The sequence below is a fragment of the Dipodomys spectabilis genome, unplaced genomic scaffold (assembly GCF_019054845.1).
Source record: "Dipodomys spectabilis isolate Male_0828 unplaced genomic scaffold, ASM1905484v1 ptg000463l, whole genome shotgun sequence".
Lineage (NCBI taxonomy): Eukaryota > Metazoa > Chordata > Mammalia > Rodentia > Heteromyidae > Dipodomys > Dipodomys spectabilis.
The window spans coordinates 2,541,584-2,560,174 of record NW_024871140.1 but is presented as its reverse complement, the minus strand read 5'-3'; the positions used below and the strand labels follow the sequence as shown (position 1 = coordinate 2,560,174).

The following is an 18,591-nucleotide window of genomic DNA, read 5'->3' as shown; positions in this document are numbered from 1 at the left end:
TCAACTCATGCTGAGTACCCTTGCACTGCCTTTAGCCTCTATGACTGCCAGTGCTCATGCGCCCCCTAATGGCAAATTGGGAAATCGACCTTGTTGGGGATGTGGCGGAACTGGTCATTTCATAAAGGATTGCCCATCACTCTGGGGCTCACCCAAAAGAAAACAACCTCCTTCTGTAGGTCTTACATGCAAAAACGGTTTTCATTCGGCCTCTGAATGCTGCTCTATGACTCAGCCTTTCAACTAAATAAGGGGCAGTCCTCAGCCCTGACCACAATAGGACAAAGGCAACAGCCACCACCTAAAGTGTTATGGACTATTCCTATCCAAAATGGAAAAGCTAGAATGAAACTTAAAATCAATGGAACAGAATTTAAGGGCATCATTGATACGGGAGCTGACTGCAAAGTCCTTAGAAAAGATGAAGTAGAAGGGTTGGAATGGAACCTAATTCCTGGCCCTTGCATACAAGGTGTCGGTGGAAAAACAGATTCCCTCCATGTCCAATGGCCTATAAGATGGGAGGACTGTGGTGGGGCCACCGGGGCTTTTAAACCTCTTGTTGCCCCTTGCCTTTCATGCAATCTTTTTTTTTTTTTTAAATTTTATTTAATTTATTTGAGAACATACTGTACAGAGGGGTTACAATTACATGGGCAGGATAATGCATACATTTCTTACCAAGCATTGCAGCCTCCTCCTTTGTTTACCCTTCACCTCCCTTCCCAGCCTCCCCCCTCCCTCCCACCCAATCATACCCCCCCACCCCCCCCAACCAACATTGTAAAGCTGGTTTTGACAAGACATTTTGCACTTCTCATTGTTGCAACAGGTCCACCTGAATCCTTAAACGACTTGTTTGTCCCCATCTCCTCCACATGTTATACTGACATCAAATATAGTGAAAGCGGGGGTTACACTGTGGGAGAGGGACATACAAAGCAACAAAGAAATAATCTTATAAATGCGTTAGAAACACATGCATGAAAGAAACAAAAACATTAAAATACATATTTGAGGTTTCGTTTTCCTAACATCACATTATCTGACTTTTTCCGCTTGACTCATACCTATACTAGATATTGCAAATAAGGGAAACCATGGGACCTATGTTTCTTTGGGCCTGGCTTATTTCACTTAATATAATTTTTTCCAAGCCTTTCCATTTCCTAACAAATGGGGAAATGTCATTCTTTCTGATGGAGGCATAGAATTCCATTGTGTATATATGCCACATCTTCTTGATCCATTCATCTACTGAGGGGCATCTGGGTTGGTTCCATATCTTAGCTATGGTAAATAATGCTGCAATAAACATAGTTGTGCTGGAAGCTTTAGTGTGGCCTTGATTGGGATCATTTGGGTAAATGCCCAAAAGTGGGATTGCTGGGTCATTGGGGAGCTCTATGTGGAGTCTTTTGAGGAACCTCCATACTGCTTTCCAAAGTGGTTGAACAAGTTTACATTCCCACCAACAATGAAGTAAGGTTCCTTTCTATCCACATCCCCTCCAGCATCTGTTGTTGTTAGAGTTCTTGATTTTTGCCGTTCTAACTGGAGTGAGGTGATATCTCAATGTTGTTTTGATTTGCATTTCTTTTATGGCTAGGGATGTTGAACATTTCTTCATGTGTCTATTGGCCATCCTTCTTTCTTCTTCAGAGAAGCTTCTCTTTAAGTCTTTCGCCCACTTACTTATTGGGCAGTTGTTTCTTTGAGGATTTGTTGTTGGGTGGTTTAATTTTTTGAGTTCCAAGTATATTTTAGATATGAGACCCTTGTCCGTTGTACGGCTAGTAAATATCTTCTCCCAGTCCGTGGGCTTTCTATTGATCTTGCTAGCTATGTCATTTGCCCTGCAGAAGCTCTGCAACCTTATACAATCCCATTTGTCCAGCCTTTCTTTGATTTGTTGTGTTTCCGGGTCTCTATTCAGAAAATTTCGGCCTGAGCCAAGGAGACCCAGGGTTTCTCCTATTCCATCCTGTAATGTTTTCAGAGTGTCTGCTTTGAGTTCAAGGTCTTTGATCCATTTGGAGTTGATTCTGGTGCAGGGTGATATATAAGGATCTAGCTTTAGTTTTCTACATGTAGTTAACCAGTTTTGCCAGCACCATTTACTGAAGAGGCTGTCTGTCTTCCATTCTATTGTTTTAGCTCCCTTATCGAAGATTAGATGGCTATAGGTCTGTAGGTTCATTTCTGAGTTTTCAATTCTATTCCATTGGTCCTGAGGTCTGTTCTTATGCCAATACCAAGCTGTTTTGATTACTATGGCTTTATAGTAGAGTTTGAAATTTGGTATTGATATTCCTCCAGCAGTGTTCTTTCCGTTGAGGAGCGTTTTTGCTATTCGGGGTCTTTTATTGTTCCATATGAATTTTTGGATTGCCTCTTCTATTTCCTTGAAGAATGAGGGTGGAATTTTGATAGGTATTGCGTTGAATTTGTAGATAGCCTTGGGAAGTATTGCCATTTTCACGATGTTAATCTTTCCAATCCAGGAGCATGGGAGGTTTTGCCATTTTTTAAGTTCTGTGTTGATTTCCTTTTTCAAGATTTTAAAGTTTTCATCATAGAGGTCCTTCACTTCTTTAGTTAAGTTAATTCCGAGGTATTTTATTTTTTGTGGGGCTATTACAAATGGAGTTACTTTCCTAATTTCCGCCACACTTTTCTCATTGTTGGCATACAGAAAAGCCATTGATTTTTGGGGGTTAATTTTATAACCTGCTACTTTGCCAAAGTTTTGAATCAGCTTGAGTAATTTGGGAGTGGAGTCTATGGGATTCTTTAAATACAAGATCATGTCATCTGCAAAGAGGGAGAGTTTTATTTCTTCTTTCCCTATTTGGATCCCCTTTATGTCTGCATCTTGTCTTATTGCTGTAGCTAGGCATTCTAATACTAGATTGAAGAGAAGTGGAGAGAGTGGGCATCCTTGTCTTGTTCCTGAGTTAAGAGGAAATGGCTTTAGTTTTTCACCATTGAGTATAATGCTGGCTGTAGGTTTGTCATATACAGCCTTTATTGTATTGAGGAATGTTCCATGGATTCCTAATTTTTCCAAAACCTTCATCATAAAGGGGTGTTGGATCTTGTCGAATGCTTTTTCTGCGTCTATTGAGATAACCATGTGGTTCTTATTCTTGCTCCTGTTGATGTGATGAATAATATTAATTGATTTGCGTATATTGAACCAGCTTTGCATCCCTGAAATGAATCCTGTTTGATCGTGGTGTATGATTTTTTGGATGAATTGTTGAAGTCGGTTGGCCAAAATTTTGTTGAGAAGTTTTGCATCAATGTTCATCAAAGAAATGGGTCTATAGTTCTCTTTCTTTGATGAGTCCCTGCCTGGTTTTGGGATGAGGGTTATGATGGCTTCATAGAATGTGTTCGGTAGTGAGCTTTCTCTTTCAATTTCATTGAAGAGTTGGAGGAGAATTGGTGTGAGCTCTGCTTTGAAGGCCTTGTAAAATTCCGCTGTGAAACCATCTGGTCCTGGACTTTTCTTAGCTGGGAGGTCTCTTATTGCTGTTTCTATTTCAATGCTTGATATGGGCCTGTTAAGATAGTTTGCCTCATCTTGGTTTAGTTTTGGCATGTCAATATTTGCTAGGAAGAGGTCCGTTTCTGTCAAGTTCTCAAACTTATTAGCATAAAGTTTTGAGAAGTATTCCCTTATAATGTTCTGAATCTTGCTTGTTTCCGTGGTGATGTTTCCATTCTCATCTCTGAGTTTATTAATTTGGGTGTGTTCTCTTCTTTTTCTGATAAGATTTGCTAAGGGTCTGTCAATTTTGTTAAGTTTTTCGAAGAACCAACTCTTTGTTTTGTTGATTCTTTCTATAGTTTTTTTGGATTCTAATTCATTTAATTCTGATTTAATTTTGATTATTTCTTTCAGTCTACTGGATTGGGGTTTATCTTGCTGCTCTTTTTCAAGGAGGTTTAGATGTGTCATTAAATTGCTAGTTTCAGATCTCTCCAATTTGTTGATGTGGGAGCTCAGAGCTATAAACTTGCCTCTGAGTACTGCCTTTGCTGTGTCCCAGAGGAGCTGGTAATTTGTGTGTTCATTTTTGTTGAATAGCATGAACATTTGAATTTCCTTTCTAATCTCTTCCATGACCCACTCTTGATTCAGCAGTGTGTTGTTCAGCCTCCATGTGATACTGGACTTTCTTTGGTGGCTTTTGGTGTTGAGTTCTAATTTTATTCCCTTGTGGTCTGAGAGAATGCAAGGTATAACTTCAATGTTTCTGAATTTAGACAAGTTTGCTTTGTGGCCTAAAATGTGGTCTATTTTAGAAAACGTTCCATGTGCTGCTGAGAAAAACGTGTATTCTGATGCTGCTGGGTGAAATGTTCGGTAGATGTCTGTTAAGTCTAGTTGATCTATGCAGCTGTTTAGATCTGCGGTTTCTCTGTTGAGTTTTTGCCGAGTTGATCTATCGAGTGGGGAGAGTGGTGTGTTAAAATCCCCAACATTTAATGTCTTTGGATCTATATGGGATTTGAGGGAAAGTAGTGTTTCTTTGATAAATTTGGGTGCTCCATTGTTTGGCGAATAGATATTTAGAATTGTAATATCCTCCTGAAGGAGAGATCCTTTAATTAGTATGTAGCGACCTTCTTTATCTCTTTTCACGAATTTTAATTTGAAGTCTATTTTATCTGATATTAGGATTGCAACTCCCGCCTGTTTATGCGGTCCGTTTGCTTGGTAGATTTTGTTCCAGCCTTTAACATTGAAAATGTGTTTGTTTTTACGGGCAAGATGTGACTCCTTCAGGCAGCAGATAGAAGGGTCTTGTTTTTTAATCCAACTAGAGAGTCTATGTCGCTTAATTGGAGAGTTCAGTCCGTTAACATTAAGAGATAGGACTGAGAGGTATTTGGGAGTTCCTGCCATGTTATCTAACTTCTTGGGGGCTGCGAAAACTGGGTTCTTCCTATGGTTCTTGGATTCTCAGTTTGGGTGCAGTTTCTTGGCCTTTATTGCGGTCTTGTTGGTTTTCTATGTGTAGGACATCTTTAAGAATCTTTTGTAGGGCTGGTTTGGTGGAGATGTATTGTTTCAATTTTTCTTTGCTATGGAAGGTTTTTATTTGGCCTTCAGTTATGAACGAGAGTTTAGCTGGGTACAGTATTCTTGGTTGATAGTTGTTTGTTTTTAGGGCATGGCATACATCATTCCAAGCTCTTCTTGCTTTGATTGTCTCTGCTGAGAAATCTGAGGTGATTCTAATTGGTTTCCCTTTATAAGTGATTACCCTTTTCTCTCTGACAGCTTTAAGGATCTTTTCCTTGTTCTGAGTTGATCCTGTGTGGATTATAATGTGACGGTGGGATGTCCTATTCTGGTCTGGTCTATTTGGGGTTCTAAAGGCTTCTTGTATCTGGACAGGCCTATCTTTTTGCATGTTTGGGAAGTTCTCTGCTAGGATCCTGTTAAACAGATTTCCTAGACCATTAACTTCTGTTTCTAGGTGCTCCTCTACACCCATTATCCTTAGATTAGGCCTTCTGATGTTGTCTTCCAGGTGTTGGATAGATCTATCATATTTCTTGGACTTGTCTTGGATGGTTGTATGTTCTTTCTCTATAATATCTAGGCTGTCTTCAATCCCTGAGATTCGATCTTCTGCATGGTCTAACCTGCTGTCAAGACTCTCTACTTTGTTTTTTATCTCTTTTCCTTCTAGTTGGTCAGCTTTGATGGCTTCAAGATCTTTGTTGAAGCTCTGTTTTAGGTCTTGTATGAATTTCTTTACTTCCTTAATTTGGTGTTCAGTGTTTGTCCTCAAATCACTTAGTTGATTGGTTATGGTTTCTTTGGGCTCCCATTCCTTCTGTTGGGTTCCATTCAGCATTCCCTTTGTGGTCTCCCTGACTTCCTTCAGCTCTTTGTTAATGGATTCCATGAATGCCTTTAGTGATCTTTGTGTGTTCTCTACCTGGTCTCTCAATTCCTGTATTACTCTTTGATTAACTTCCTCCCGTTCGTGGGATTCCTGCAGATCTCTTTGAGTGTTCTCAGCCTGCTCACGCCATTCCTCTCTTTCTCTTTGAGTATTCTCAAGTTGTTCATGCAAATCCTGTATCAGTTTTTGAGTAGCTTCCTCACGCTTATGATATTCCTGTATAAACTTCTGGGATGCCTCCTCTCTCTCCCTATCACGCTCATACAGACTCCTTTGTACGTTGTCAAAATTTTCATTTATCATGTTTGCCAGCAGTGTTTGTAGAGCTGTTTGGGAACTCTCCTCTGGATTATTCATTATCTGTTCTAACCCCTGATTATCAGGATTGGGAATTGAGATACCCGAATTTGCCATTTTTCTTGTGTTTTTCCGGCTTACTCTGCCCATTTGAGATGAAGATAGCACCAGTTTTGTGCTAGAACACTATCTTAAGGCAACCATCAACCAAAGTTTGCATTTGTACAGTCAATAGTCTACAGATACAATCTAGTTCAACAGATACATCTATTCGACATCAAACAACTATATGTTAAAGGACTTCGAACCGCAGAGAAGAATTTGGAAAACCAGAAATTATTAGGGTTAGGGAGAGATGTGGGTAAAAAATAGGAATAGATTGGTGTGGGGAGGCACAGGGAGAGTTAACTATGTCCTAATCACAATGCAGGAAATAGGTTGGGTAGGATGCAAGTAGAGAGAGAAAGAGAAAGAAGAAAGGGAAAAGGGAATGAAAAGAGACCAGAAAATAAAATAGAAACGTAAAAATTAATGTTATTTTAGAGATTAAAAGACCATCTATTATAGAGGAATATGAATATGTTGAGAGAAAGGGAGGGACGTAGAGGAGATGAGAAAAACTTTAAAAAAATGCTTAAAATATTATATAGGTATAAAGAGGTAGTACTGCTATTAATGAATTTAAGTCTCAGAGGTTTTGAATTGAGTAATAAATTTGTGGATTAAGTATGTACACAATGGGGGATAGGGTCTACTGGTTAACTACGGGTTTATCTGAGGATGTGCAGGACAAGAGTTAAGTCACATAAAGATGAACAAAGAGGAAAAGATGGGAAGGATAGGAAAGTGAGAAGAAAAGATCAGAAGTTCAGTAGAGCTAGAAAAAAAAACAAAAAGATAATTAAGAATGAAAGAAAAAGAGAAAGAAGACAAGAAAAGAAAAGAAAACACACATTCACGTATTCCTAAAATAAAAATTATAAGAGGAGAAAAAAAAAAGTTAATGGAAAACAATTATTTTTTCAGAAGAGGCAAAAATTAAAGATTAATAAAAGTTTTAGAAAAGCAAAAAAAATTTTATATATATATAAGGTAACAAAAAATGAAAAAAAAACAAAACAAGAAAAAGAAAAAAAAGAAAAGAAGAAGAAGAAAAAAAAAGTTCTTTGATTTTTTTTTTTTTTTGGGAGGGGTGGGAAGAGTCCTGTATCTCCCTTTTGTCTGTAATCAGAGTCTGGTTGGAGTCTCTGGTCAGCTTGAGGTCCTGTGGCTTGATTGGTTTCTTAAGTCAGTTTGTTGGAACAGGCAGAAAAATGCTCTGCTTTACCCAAGATTTTGAGATCCCCCTCCCAGGTTAGTTTACTGGGAGGGTGATCTGCTTTGAGAATCACAAAAGAGGGGGATGCAGTGATGAGGCTAGGTTCTGGGTAGAGTTGAGGCCTTTCAAGGAACAGTAGCTTTTCCCTGGGGCTATTTTGTGAAAAAATACTCACAGCACCCAGCCTGGAGCCATTCTCAGGGTTTCTGTTTTTCAATTGATTGTGGTGGCTGCTAGAGGGCGGGGCAGCCTCTGGCTCTGGTTACCCGGTGAGGAGAGCCACTCCAATGGCTGGCGCCTGAGCTGGGTGACTTTTCCCTGGATGGAACTGAGTCTGTGAGGTCACTTCGCCGTTAAGTTCTTGTGACCTGCTAAGTGACTCGTTTTATTCCAAGGCCTGAGCTGGAGCTAGCCGCTCCTCAGAGCTTTGTCGGTATCCAAGATGGAGATCACCGGTGCTGGGGGGGAGGGGTGGCCTTCCCTCCTCTGCTCCCAGAGAAGGAGTGAGGAAGTGGGGCTTCTACTCACGCGGAGTCTTGGATCCCGGGTCGTCTCTGGTCTGCAAAGTGCAGGATGAAGTTGTCCGCTCCTTGTCGGTTCTTGCTGGTGTTGAGTAGAATCCGCTCGTCTGCTGTGTCTGGCTCCTTCGTCCCGGACTGCGTCTCAGGTATGCCTCCGCGGCGGTGGTCGCCGCTGCGACCCTGCCGCCGCAGCGGCAGCTGCTCAGATGTGTCTGCTTGGCTTCCCCTCTCTTGACTAACTCTCTGTCCTGTGATGGCACACTTGGTGTGATTCTCTGGCTTGGGACTGTTCACTGGAACTCTGAAACTGTTTTCTATGCAAGAGCTTGTTCAGATTCCAGCTTCTCCTCCGCCATCTTCCCGGAACCCTTTCATGCAATCTTTGGGGAAGAGATTTCCTCACTAATATGGGTACTCTGATAACAACAGATGATAAGGCTTTTTATGAAGACATCATAACCGATCGAGCCATTAATCACCTACAGTACCCCCAATTCTAATGGCCACTGTTGCGTGACAAGACCAGTTCCACTCCAATCGGACATGACCAAAGCCATTTGGGTTGAATAGTGGCCTATTTCCTCTGAAAAGCTCCCTAATCTCCAGGCTCTAGTGGAGGAGCAACTAAAGAAGGGACACATAGGACCTAGTATCAGTCCCCACAATTCCCCATTTTTATTATCCAAAAAAGGGTCAAGGAAAGTGGAGATTTCTCCTTGATCTACGTTCCATTGTCATATACAAAAGATAAGAACACTTCATCCTGGACTTCCACATCCTTCTGCAATACCCAAATATTGGCACATTGCCATTATTGACATCAAGGACTGCTTTTTTCCACCCCCCTACATCCCAAAGCTAAAGAATATTTTGCCTTCTCAGTATGGGAACCTAATTGTCAACTACGCACTCGTGGATATCTATGGAAAGTTCTCCCTAAAGGTATGAAAAATAGCCCTACTATATGTCAGATGTATGTTGCCCATGCTATTCAGTCTTTGCTTTCCAAATGCTTTTGTGTCCGTTACATGGATGACATTTTAATAGCACATAAGATGTTACAACCATGCAAACCTGTTTAACACAACTCAAGGAGAGCCTTACATTGCTGGGCCTTCATATTGCCCACAAAAACATTCAACTCAAAGCCCCTTATGCCTATCTTGGATACCATGTAAATCAAACAATTACCCCAAATGAGCCTCATATTGTCATTAAATCTCAATATACTTTAACTGAATTACAAGAATTATGTGGACATATCAACTGGGTATGCAATTTTATGCATCTCCCGACCCAACAACTCCAACCATTATTTCAATTGCTTCAGGGACCCTCTAAACCAACTTCGCTTCGTGTACTTTCACCTGATGTTCAACAAGTTTCACAACAGGTTGCTGATTGATTATGGTCAACACCCTTGGTGTTTTTAGATACCACCCAAGGAATCATCCTAATTATATTAAATAATAATGGCCTAATGGTGGAACAGACGCAAACCCATGCTGTGTTACAAAGGGTACACCTTGCCACTTCCCAATTACCAAAAATTAGCACATCCATTACCATGCTATGCAACCTGGCCATCAAAGGCACGGAATGATGCCATCAAACTTATGGCAGATTCCCCGACCATCTGATATGGCACATTACAAAATAATCTTTGATTTCCTAACAACCGAAGAGGCATTAGCCTTACAAGTCATCCACTACTATTTTAACATTGATAATCATATGCCCAAAAACCACGTTTTTAAAAGTTATCCAAGAACTCCCACTTTCATGGAAATGTTGTACTCGTCTCAATGGGCAACCTATCCATCAAGCCATTGTACTTTTTACCGATGTTAACAAAAATATTATGGGTTTTACAATGCCAATACTAAAAAATACAAGCTTCAACAACATTCCCTGTCTGTTCAAGCTGCTGAATTACTGGCCATTTTGCTCGCCCTTACCTCTTTCCCAAAGAACCTCTTAATATTTTTTCTGATAGTTTTTATACTGTACAAACTGTTGCCATTCTTCCTGGAGCTTTATTAAAAGATGATGGTCATGATGTAGGAAAAATAATGTGTAAACTACAAAATGTATTAGACAATCGTGTCCAACCCTCGTACATTCAACACATTAGATCTCATACTAACCTCCCCGGACCCCTAGCTCCTGGTAATGAAGCCATTGATTGCGCTGTCATACCAACTGTACTACTCACCAATATGTGCATGGACCAGGCCCGAACGTTACATGGTCATTTTCATTTACCAGCAGCTAATATCAAACAGTTATTTCCTGATTTAACACACCAACAATGCAAGCACATGATTCGGTCCTGCTCCTCTTGTGCACCTCTTTTACCCTGAGGACCACTTCAACCCATGGGAACAAATCCCAGAGGCCTTAGACCCAATAACACGGCAAATGAACATAACCCATATCCCCCAATTCAGTAAACAAAAGTATGTCCATGTATGTATAGATACATTCTCAGTCTTTATAACAGCTTTAGCCTTAACAGTGAAACAACACGGCACTCTATTAAGTAACTTCTACATGCCATTACAATTATGGGTGTTCCTTGGACCCTTAAAACAGACAATGGCCCTGCTTACACCTCCATTTTCGTGAATTTTGTACCTTTTGAACATTACACACCAGACAGGTATTCCATATAACCCACAAGGCCAAGCCATTGTTGAACATAGTCATAAAGAAATCAAGACCGTTCTTTTAAAAGAAAAGGGGGAACTGGAGGGGCTAGGGCTTAAAGATCCCCAAACACAATTAAATTATTGCCTTTAACATTCACACCCACCACATGTGGTACCCCCGCATCCCTGCATTGGGGACTCATGAAAACACCTACTCTGGTCCCTTTGGTTAGATGGAGGGGCCACATCACAATAAAATGGGAGGCACTGCTCCCTTAATGGCACAAGAGAGAGGATTTCCTTGTATCTTTCCAGACACGAGTGATAAACCTGTTTGGATCCCAACTGCAGTTGTGCGACCAACCGTTACCACCTACAAACAAGATGCATCAGTTATGCTTGAGCAGTGTGAGGAGGAGGAGACACAAACATGGAGCTACAGCCCATGCCATCACTTGGGGAGACCTAAAGGGTTTGGTTGAACAAGCCCAGGCTATGGCCCCCGACCCTGATCTGGGGTATAGTATTCTATTCCTCCTAATGTGTGCCATAATTACAGCCAATTCTCAATCGGTTGCAGGGCAGGGTAAGATAACTTTAGTGCCCAGCCCCCAAATCTTAATGATGGTAGGGGAGGTTACCACCATCTTCCCTCAAATGCTTTCTTCCAATGGCACGGTTGGCCTTCCTTTCTCAGCAGACGCCTTTTGGCATCAAAAAACAAACCTTACTTTTAGATGGAAGGGAGCCATCTCTTTTTGTTTTACAAACGAGACAATAAAGCAATTTGATGGCTGTATCATCCCCCTTACAATAGTAATGCATGGGATGGGATGGTGGAACTACACAGGACCCTACCCCATTTGTCCCACTAGAAAAAATTGCAATCTGGCTACTGACATACCTTTTCATATGCAGTTGTGCCCACGCAGTCAGTTTGATACCTTTGGCACTCTTTGCACTCCTCTTGAGGAATTAGTGATTAGCCTTTGTGCCAATTCCTGGCAAGGCAAGTATTTGGGGACCTCGCGTTGTCCCTCTACCCGGGTATATACAACCAATCTGAAAAAGATCCCAAACCCCAAAATCTAAAGGAGTTTTATGACTCTTCAGGAGGACGATTGAGAGACCTAGGAGCTCCCATGCCAATCGTTTGCTCATCACATTCCTGCCTCGATTTGTCCCCTTTCCTATTGGCCAATACTCATCACTGTAACCAATCTGGATACCACCAGGAGTCAGGAATGGTTGTGGTTAGAGCCCCATTCTTTTTTTGTCTAGGAGACAACTCCTCCCCTACTTGCACTTTCAGCAATCACTGGCAACCCAATGACTCATATCCTTTTGCAGGTTTGGTACGTGTTCCCCCATTTATTTTTCCGGCTACTAATGACTCTCAGTTTTCCCAGATTCAATTGATTCGTCCACGCACTAAAAGAACAGTAGGATTGATCATTGCAATCAGGTCCACAATCATCGCTACAGTGGCTTCAGCCGCTGCTATATTGCTGTCCCAAGGCGTGTCCACCGAGCAACAGATAAACCAGCTCATCCCTCAACAGTCATCCATAGAATTACAACATTTACAAGTTGCCAATCATCTTAAGGGAGGCCTCCTTGTGCTCCAACAACAAATAGAATTGCTCTAAGAACAGATTACGTTTCTTCGATTAAAACAAGGAGGACTATATAATGCTATCACTATTCTGTCTGTCAGCTTTCCACTCCTGCACCCAATGTCTCTGAACTTAGTAACTACATCAAAGTCCCTAGGTCCCTTGAGTACTTAAACTTCACCCAAAACCTGCTGCATGATGTTAACCACCTAAACCAGACCACCATACAGCTTATTCCCGCTGCCTACTTTTTAGAAAATGTGCTTAAAAAGTTACAAAAATGGTTTTCGCCATCCTCTCTGGTCATCTGGGGAGGCCTTGCACTTGTAGGGCTTACTCTCCTAGGAATTATTAAATGCTTGTACTCCCAGCAAAAACGCTTCCAACGATGGGTCACCATAATGATGGTCCTTTTAAAAGAAAAGGGGAATTTTGTGGGTAGAGCCGGTCAGATCTGGTTGAGTCAGCTAGAGTAGCAGTTGATGCACACTTCCTGCTCATAGAGACATGACCCACAGGCATGTCTTCCTAGCCTGCCAACCATGAGCTGTACATGCTCCCTACATGCCCCCCGGGGACCAAACAGTGCCTGTCACCAAGCAGTGCCCATCATCAACTGCCCGCTAAGTATTGGCTGGGAAGGACTCAGGAGGTTGGGAAAGCTGGGGCTATAAAATCCCAACCCATTTGCATAAATAAATCAGACATGCTTAAGCCTGTTCTCCCAATATGTGTTCCTCGTGTGCGTCGTTCATGCTTACCTCCTGCAGGAGATCTAGCTCTACAATGTAGCAATAGGGGAGGCCTTATAGTCCTTCACCTTCACTAGACTTGAAGCCAAGAATCTGTGATAAGTAGGAAATCCGGCAAGTGCTAAGAGGAGGACAGAGAATTAGAACATAGGAGCATTGTTCTTTTGTAACAGACACTGTCCTTCAAGGTATGGGTGATTTAACTCTATTCTTCTCCATACATCTTGTTGAGCAAATGCAAAACAAAGAAAAATAATCTATTGAAATAATTTTGCAAAGAATAACTTCAGTACTCCTGATATGGTATCTATGGAGAGTCTTAAGAGAGAATATATAAGTGCAGTATTCTTCGGTTTCCTCTAAGCATTTTGTTAGCAAAATATACCTTTGAGGTTAGAAGTGATTGAACCAAAAATTGGTGGAGTACTTATTTTTGAGGGCACTTTAGACACAAGAAGACTTTCAAGGTAAAAGACAAAAGAAAAAAGTATAGCTAAATATTTGTGATCACAGCTTCTTGGACTGGTATTTTGGAGACAGAGTTTTACATTAGAGATTGTCCTCATTATCATTGATGCTGGGTTTCCGTGGCAACCAAAAGCAAGGGGGAAGTTTAATGGACTCGCTTGGACAAGTAAACAGCATGATAGAAAAAAAATGGAAAATAATATTTAATGAATTATTTTGAACAATTACTTTGCCAGAACAAAGAAGGAAATATGTAATTCAAATTACTCGACGTAAATTTATGAATAAAAGTAGTCAATAGAAATGAGAGAAAACATAGAGGACTGTTTCCTCTCCAGTGGTGTGATGGGATCTTGATCTTGTTACTTCCATTTTATCTTCAAAAGCTATCAAATGTGGCTCAGGACTGGAGCATCCAGTTCAGACCAAGAGAACTTGCAGAAGAGAATATTTGCAGCAGATGTAGGTGATTTATAACCTTAGACAACCTATTTAAATCTGTTAAAAATTCTCCTCTACCCCAAACTGCCCACTTTAAACAACTTTGTATGTTTTCCCAAGATTGTCCTTCATTAACTATTTAAAATTTTGAGAGGTCATAATCATATTCTATAGAGATTGCTGTTTGGTTGTGCTTTTTGTGTGTTTTTGTTTTTTGTTGTGTTTTTTCACTGAATTTCAAAATGTTGTGCTAGTGTGTTACAATTAAATATGTCCATCTAATTGTTCAATGTTCCTGGATCAGAGTCACTCCTTCTATCATTTTCAACCAACCCCTTCTACAAGATTTATTTCCAATTTACCACTTCCTTTCTCACATGTGTACATTGAGTATTCTAGCTGTACTTGACCATTGTTCCATTTTTCATTCATTCTATGTCTTTACTATTATTCCTCTCTGGTTTCAACTTCCTGATAGTCATTCTGTTCAACTGTCTGTTAGTACTTTGAAAGGTTTATATACATTCCATGGAGTTTCAATTCTGCATATACTTAAACTGATGTCAGCTTAAATTCCCATAATTCATTCATCTGAAGTAACAATTTGCAAGACTGGAGACATGAAGCACCTAGACATGATTTTATTCCCCTCCATTTGGAAGATTACTCATTAGTCAAAAAGAAAGTTGAAAAATGGCTTAGAATGTATTCCTTACTAACAGTTTTATAAATGGCTTTGTACAGTGGTTTGTGATTATTTTATTTTACACGGGATAATATTTTCTACCACCTATGAGTTTTGGAAAAAGAAAAAAACTAAAATTTACTACTGTAGAGGAATATGATAGAAATAGAAGACAGATTTTATGTTTGTCAAATCTCTGATACGTACTCATATTCAAGACTTAAAGTCATATTTCTTACTATGTTAGATAGGGAAAACATAAAACACCATATGATAAGGCAACTATTTACGACTTTTTAAAATGTACTTATTATGTGATGAAATTTACTTTATTAGCTAATGTTTTGGTTTGAAATATGGGAGGCTGATCTATTAATAAATTTTCGAAGGCACCTACTGAAAAACACAAATGGTGAGGGGTCCTATTTCTACACTTTAATGAATGGTTGAATCTGATTGGCATTAGTGCTGGGTAAATAAATCAACTCTATTGTAACTTGCTCCTTACACTTGAAAAACTAGTAACGTCACTAAATATCATCTACTTGTAAAGTATTATTTTGGCAAATGTGATGTTAAAAAGTTTATTTGAAAAGGAATATAGTTTCAGGAGATTAAATGTAGGTTATCATTTGTTTTAGAATGACAACGTTTTTACACTACAGAACCAAGTTTTACTGAAGTACCAGTGTTTTGAAGCACTAAGGATCTTCTCAATTATTGTTTTTTCTGAATTATATTTGAACTCTATGACAAGTATTCCTAGCATTGGTAGACCAATTATGGATCTATCATTCCAGGAACTATTTTTTGGCCTGCTGATGCTGGACTTAAATCATTCATTAATCCTTAGGAGAGGGGTATTACAAATAATTTTGTGACATTTGTTGTCTTGCTCACTCATATGGGATGGTCTTCTGAAAATTGAAAGTTTGAATTACTGTACTTTCACATTTTGTGATCTCATCTTGCATTTTAAGTTGCCTTGCATTTTCCAATTGCTTACTGCTAATTCCTGCATTTCAAGGAATTGGAGCCCTGAAATATAGGAAATGAGAAATTGAGATGGGTCTTCAATTACTTTCTGTTGGCATGTTGCATGGGCCTAGGTGAGAACTCTTGCTCTAGTTATCTGATGACACGGATAACTGGGACTTGGGATCCTAGGTCCCGTGGATCCTGTAGAAGAATAATACCTTTTAGACATCATATCAGCAAAATTTGAGTATAATCAGTAGGAATGCTTCAGAAATATGGAGAAAAACAGTTTGGGACCAGAGAGTTTAAACAATAAACAGAGCAGAAGTGTAAAATCCCTTATAGATTAGAGGAAAACAATATTGTTTTTTTTTTTTACCATGTGAATTCAGAAGACAAAGAACACTTAGAAGGTATCACAAGTTTATACCGAAAACATTGCATTGATACTTTTTATATTCTAATATATATTCTAATCCTGATTATTTATATTCCAATCTATTTATTGGAGTAAATATCAATTAATTTGTCAAATTATCAATTAATTCCAGTAAGATTCACTGTGTGAAATATAAAATCAGCACATATAAATATAAAATACATAATTATATATAATATAAGAAAATGTTTTGCATTGTTCTGTTGTGGTTAGGGTAACAAAGGCAACTGTTTTAAAATATTATTCCATTACCTATACCTCAGTGTTTGGTAGAATTAGAACTAAAGCTTTACCATTCGGAGATGTACAGCCTAGAGGGAATAGGAAACACTGTGATTAAAACAATTTAATGCCTAATAATGAGGAGAAACATATGGACTTTTCCTGGAGCTATGGAATATATTTTGTGATAGAAAATCATTGGTGTAAGTTCCTGCCTGGTTGGATGGTAGACAAGCCAGGACATGAGGTAATCATGCATATGAATAATTTTTTCACCTTCTTGGCTTTAGCTACTTTTGAAATGGTAGGGTGTAATAAACAATTATATTCAGAAAAAGAAAAAATACCTTCTAGTCTGAACACTTCTTTTTTTTTTTTTTTTTTTGGTCAGTCACGGGGCTTGAACTCTGGGCCTGGGCGCTGTCCCTCAGCTCTTCAGCTCAATGCTAGTTCTCTACCACTTGAGCTACAGCGCCACTTCCTGTTTTCTGGTGGTTTATTGGAGATAAGAGTCTGACAGTCTTTCCTGCCCAGGCTGGCTTTGAACTTTGATCTCAGCCTTCTGAGTAGCTAGGATTACAGGCATGAGCCCGGCTTAGTCTGAACAGTTCTGTCTGAACTGTTCATCTCTCTATGATCCTATGTAACTAAGATTAGTTTTGCTCCAATAAGACAATCTGTGCTGTCAGGGTAAGATATCCTGGTTGGTCTGTTCCTACATGGAGTAAGGGTAAAGTGTCAGGGAGACATTTGTGCCAGTAAGACCTCATTTGGGAAATTTTAAGCTGCAGGATTTTAGAAGTAGCTCTTAAGCAAGGCTTACTTTGAATCCATTAGCTCCACAAAGCTAAATCAGTTCATAAATAAGTATTTGAAAATCCATCACTTTTGGACGTAGGTATAAAGGCTTCAAAGTACGATCAAATTTCAAATGAGGAAGACTTAAAATAGTTATTGACAAAAATTGCAAATATGAGCAATAGAACAAACAATATACTTTTTTCCACCATACACAGAATTTTACAGAAATAAGATGAATAGCAATTTAAGGAACAATAAGGTTTCCTTGTTACAAATAGGCAACCAAGGATATATGCCTGTCTTAAGATTGCATCATTAACTACTTAAATTTACAGGATACTACATGCTTCAGCAGCACGTCTACCCGAATTACAATACACAGATTAACATTGCTTTTGCACAAGGATGATATGAAAATTTGTGAAGTATTCTATATTTTTCGTTCTTCAGATGCAAGAAGTGAAAAACAGTTATTAAAAAGTTGATTACAAATATACAAGTGTAATAATACATGTAATTCGTAGAAATAACAGTTATTTTGTCATCAGTATATTCAATCTTCACTTTTTTAGAAAAGCCTTTACATAGCATAACCTTTATAAAACTTTTGAAATAAGATAGCATTGTCATTTTAACCTAAAGAAATAAAATTCTATAAGGACCTAGGAATTAAAGGAATCTTAAACTGTTTCTATATGGAAAGCAATCTGAAAGGACACATTTATTAATGAACCTATATATTATAAAACAATGTCGAATTCAAAGTATTATATCTAGGAGGGAAAGAAATAGATTATAGACATTATACAAACAGAATACTAAATATTTTAAAATATATTTTTTTCAGACAAGCACCAGAAATATCTTTAGTTTCTGTACTACTCATTTCAACAGATAAGTTAAAATTATTTCTGATTAAAAAAATCACAAACACTATAGAAATCATTATTGATGTATACAAACAACTCGAATATATTTTGACATCAAAGTCAGGCAATTCACTTGGAAGAATACCATGGAATCCATGAATTTTTAAAGTAAGATATTGCTGTTTCTTTGTATTGTGAAAATATTTTGTATGGACACATGGGACGGACTGGCAATTTTGAAATTTAAGAAAGTTACCCAAACCATTAGGACTTAGGAAAACAATTTGTACAGCATTCCACAACTTCAAAGAGGTAGTGATACATAATTATCCTTTTGGCAAGATCAAATGCAGTTTCTTCCAAGTTGTGCTTCAGATCTGGTTTGATATAATGGTTCAACAGAAGGAGATGCAGCTTATCTTTGCTATATCTATTCCCAGCAGCAAGATACAAGGGGGTCAAGAGGCCTTTAGTTTGGCCATTGGTGTCTGCATCATGATGAAATAAAGAAACCACTCTGGTATTATTCCATGTATAAGTACTGTGCAGGGGTGACCAGCCATTCACAGTTATTACATAAATATCTGCTTTGAGCCACCAACT

General features: G+C 39.0%; 1 pseudogene; it reads left to right on the top strand.

Moving 5' to 3' along the window:
• Window positions 1-17,462: 17,462 nt before the first annotated feature.
• LOC122098208 lies at window positions 17,463-17,559 on the top strand (annotated as a pseudogene).
• The last annotated feature ends 1,032 nt before the right edge of the window (window positions 17,560-18,591 follow it).